Source organism: Helicoverpa armigera, chromosome 3, assembly GCF_030705265.1.
Source record: "Helicoverpa armigera isolate CAAS_96S chromosome 3, ASM3070526v1, whole genome shotgun sequence".
NCBI classification, from domain to species: Eukaryota; Metazoa; Arthropoda; class Insecta; order Lepidoptera; family Noctuidae; genus Helicoverpa; species Helicoverpa armigera.
This window is the reverse complement of record NC_087122.1, coordinates 13,652,676-13,657,712: the sequence shown is the minus strand read 5'-3', so window position 1 is coordinate 13,657,712 and position 5,037 is coordinate 13,652,676.

Sequence of the window (5,037 nt, the reverse complement as noted above, 5' to 3'; positions counted from 1 at the left end):
TGGTGCATATGCCTGTATTATAGCCCATGGCTTTTTGTACCCTGGCAGTTTTATGTTCAATATGGCCAATCTGTCAGAGATTCCTATAAGTTCTTGTATGTATTTCTTTAAGGGTTGCTTTATAAGGAACCCTACGCCTCTGTGACCGGCAATTTCCCCTTTCTGGTATAGTATATAGCCGGCACGCTCTTCTATTTTTTCGCCCAGTCTTCGCATTTCACTTATTCCCAGAATGTCACATTTAATATTTCCTAATGACTGTTCCAGCTCTAATAAACTTTCTTGGGTTCTGAGTGTTCTTGTATTGAGTGTTGCAATATAAAGTACATCGTTTCTGGTAGTTGGAGGGTGATGGTCTAGTGCTCCCGCGGGGACCAGCCGTGTTGGGAGACAAGTTTGTTGTTTATTGGTTTGTTGTGGTTGTCCGGTTTGCGGTGTCCGTGTTTTCGTTTTGTTGTGAATGTTTCTCTGACAGAGATTGCGATCTCTCACGCATGTACTGAAATGCATCTCGTTTCATTATTTTCGGATCGTTTGGGTTTCTTGTATTACTATTTTTGGGGCTAGGTGTCTCTGATCTCTTTCTTTTTTCATTTTCCTTCTTATTTTTAGGGTATTTTTCCTTCTTTTTAAGTAGAGCTTCTTTTGACAAATCTTGAGTGATGTAGGTGTCTGGGCTCATCTTTTTCTTGTTTTTAAGTATTTGAATCTTCTTTTGTAGGGTCGTTGTAGCGAGTAAAATAGGTCGGATTTTTCCTCCCTCTTTAGCTCCTTTTCCTAGTCTCTGTATTCTATTTATTTCTTCCTCCTTCAGTATAACATCAATATCTTTCAATTTCGAGGTTACTAGAGCTCGTAAGTCATCTTGGTTCTCTTCCTGTGCCTCACGAAGTCCGTGTATTATTATGTTGTTTCTCTTACTGCTTGACTCCAAGTTTTCTATTTTTCTGTTAAGTTTGTCTATTTCGGTTTTCAGTTTTGCATTTTCTTCCATTATTGGTTGAATTTTTTCATTAACTTGCTTGAGTACTGCAGTAGTAATATTTTCCGTGATAATATTCGTTTGAAGATTAAGTTGTTCTTTCATTTTTTCTAATAACAGTGACATCTCTGGTGACAGATGGGTTGACATCTTGCGAGCGTAGAACGGAACGTTATTTCTTTTCGAACGAAACTTTACGCCTTTAATGTTGTTGCAATGTCACTTGTCACTTTATATTGTCTATGTCTTTTTTCGGTTTGACAACTAACCTCACTTTATTTGTTGAGATGTTTACGACGTATTCTGCACTTTGTTTATTGTTCTATGTTGATTTTAACCTGTAGTTCGTCGTAAAACCGCAACCAAAACTTTTCGTGGGCACAAGTTGACGGAGATGTTGTTATTTGCAATGTTTATTTTCCAAAAACACGGGAGCAATGCCCCAATCTCCAATTAGATGATGGACAATTAGTTTTGATCAAAAGAGATCCAAACATAAAAAGATGGAAGCAGCATATCCGATACTCATTCATTTGCTTCTAAATAAGGTCAAAAAACAGGAAAACAAACTTCCTTTGTGCTAATTGTGAGCGCCCGCGGCACAACGTGCTGCCACTTCGAACGTATACACCTGCCATTGTCACTACCTATAATCTTATATCTTTAACAGTGTTTTACTCTTGCCAAAAACCAACGTTTTATTAAACTTAAAGTATTTTAAAATGTATAACGAAATAAGTAGTAATAATAAGTAAAAAAGGTGAAAAAAGGCACATTTCAGTTCATCGTGCAAGCCACCACTATGCACATATTGTCAAGTCCAAGTTGGAGCAGATCACATAACGAGTTCGGCATAGTTCAGTAAGTACATCTGGATCGGCACAACAGCCGCCGATTATAACTTAATCCGGCGCTCGATATACTAGCCAGGTGAATTTATACCTGACGATATTGCAGTTGTTACATTAATAATAATTAATAGCCATCATTTACATACGCTTTTCCTAAAAACGTTGAGGTTGCCTTCCAATCTAAGCAGATGCAGGTGAGTGTTGCCAGCCTTTCTAGCTTCAGACTAAGTGTAACGACTGCCATAGATGTTCAAATGACAGCCAAGATCAAGAATATAAAGTGCCGTAAGGAAGGCATTCGGTAAACTCTATTACTGACTACTAATTAATTAATAACACAGCCCCATCACAAAAAATACCGCAAATCTAATATAGCCAAACTATGACCTTAAAACGAAATCGTTTAGTAAGATTCTCCTGAGCCCTCAGCTATTGGTAGGATATTGGTCCATTTATAGGTCGTCCCGTCCCCGTGCCGTATGTTGTAAATGGCACAATCTCTAGTACATCCGACCCGAAGCGAATGCTATTGCCGCGAGACTCCAACAACTTTTCAATAACCATATTGGTTCCAGCCGACCAAAACTTGTATGATTTACGAGTTAAATAAGGAGACATATTCTTCTGGACTATGAATAATTACTGGCTAATTGTCTTCGAATGGGTTAAATAAAATGGGTCAAGCGTCTGTATCCCTTTGCAAAATTGTTAGGGGAAATCCCCCGGAATAGTTTTATACTTGGTTTGATGACAACCCGCGTTAAAAACAATACCCGTGTTAAAAGCACTAGGGGAAGTACCTACCGCACACATCGTCGTTTTACTTAAGTACTATTTTATTCAAAACTGGTTTCAAAAGCTCACACCACTTCTACATATTTACCTTAGCGAGTGATCGGAATTAAGGTAAAATCCAAACAACTTTTACATTTGTATTCTGCCTGGACAACATGTAAATATTTGTGCAACCAAGATCTACTGGATCTACCAAGATCTACTCGACGTAAAATAAAAATTTGGGGAAAATTTTATCTTTCCTAAAACAAATGAGAATAATCTTCATCCAAAGACATCATTAACAATGTATTGTAACCTAGAAACCCAACAAAGGCACTTACTTAACCCAGGTCACCGACCAACGCTACAATAAGTGAGAAGAGACAAAACAATCCGTGACCCTGTACGTTTGCCAGCACGTGTAGCTGACCAAAAGCCCCTACACCACGGAGCAAGGAAACATAAGCGGAGATCCCATAATGCAGGCAGGTCAGGCGTCTTCTTCTAGGTCAATCTCGTACGGGGGGCATGACGAAAACGATAACGATAAGTGAACTAACAGGCATTCGGGTTCTTGGAGACATCTATCAACGGTTTTGGGTATTACAAAAAATGTTCGCGTCCAAAGAAGACGCACAAGAGCGAAAACAGTAAAGTTCTTCGTCCCTCACTCTCCCGCATTTTGGCACGCTACTTTCTTAGGCGATTTTCCGATATGTCACCTCCGCTAGTTATTTTATTCTCCATGCTTTGAACGAACGTAATGGATTGGTTCGATGCGGCGAGTTATTGTGTAAACTGCGATCGGTAGCCGTTGCTGCTGTTTGCTTGTGAAATGTAATGTTTGATGACATTTCAAAGGATAGGCTTTTATTTTAATAAGGAATAGTCTTTTAAAATATGGCTATAGATATGATCTAAATTATAAAGAGGATTTTTTATATATTTTTTGTACCTCGTATGTCAATTATGTGAAAAATTCTACAAGATATACAATCATAAACATGTTGTAAGTGCGTATATTCTTCTAACCTATTAAGCGAATAGGGTAGTGTCCAGGGTCGAAATAATGAAATAATATTTAGTCCGCTTTTTAGATAATCAAAAAATATTGGATACGTATTTTTTCTTTTTTTAATTAAACATAAAATGACAAAGATAATACGCTTCAAAAATTAGGAGTGGGGGCCTTTTATGTCACAGTGTCCTGAAAATTGTAGCAACTTGTGACGTCACACTCAACTTTAACACGCTATATCTTAACAAGTTCTGATCCAATTTAAAAAAGAAAAAATACGTATCGCTTAATGTTGGACAATCTACAAGACGGACTAATTATTATTTTTTAGGAAACTAGCCTATTAATTACCCTCAATGCCAATTGAAGTATCGCCCAAAGTAGGCTAAGCAAACAACATACCTATACCCCTAGTTAAATAGTAGTAAATGCTCAAAACACAGAAATGAATAGAAGTTTACTTGCGCCTCAGTAGCAACTCGGAGTGCTCATTAACGGCATATCTTCTGACCGCAGCTTCACAAGTTTCCTGGTTTACTCAACATTATTGCTGTTAATTTGTGAACCAGCTTAGCAAAAAGTTTGCTTATATTTTTCAGGTAAAATATGTATATGTACCTAGGTTAATATTTACGTTAAGTTACGCAAACATCACTAGATGATTTATCACTTGCCTAGGCCTATTACAAATAGGTACATAGAACTATTTGTTGCATATATTTTTAAATAATATCTTAACCATTGGCATTATTCACCAGTGGCGAAGGGTGGTTTAATGAAATAGGGAAGCCGCAGCAAAAAAAAAATTGGGGGGGGGGGTTACTCAGGGATGGGGAGAGGTAATGGAGGTAATTTCTCAGTCCACCTTTTAGCACTGACTGAGAGACTGATAGTTTGAACATGTTTTCTCGAGGAATTCGGCAGATTATTAATATCTTTAAAACTTTATTATCTTTAGTTAGGTATATTAATTACTAGAATCTGAGAAAAGTTGGCACTAGAAACAATAGGTACATTTTAAGTATTTAATTTACAACGGCCTGTTAGCCATTGATATTTATCGTAGGTGTATGTTTCATAAATCCGTCAGGACGTTAGTAATTTTAATATTGGCGTAATATTGGTAGGTAATTCACCCGAGCGGCGTGCCCGAGTTTTATAACACGTTTTTATTCTCAAAACTTAACCTTGAAAAACAAGTTCCTTCCTAAAGTAAATAATCTGTGGAAAACAGTCTAATGCGATAAATGCTATCCTAGTTAAGTTTTATAAGTGTGTACATTAAAAAAAAAGAACCCTGATGCAAACTGTCTACGTATCAAAATAACTCATTTCAACGTAGGTCTCTCTATTTTCACTACACACACTATACTTGTACTTTGTGTACTGAGTTCCAGGTCACAGTGCGA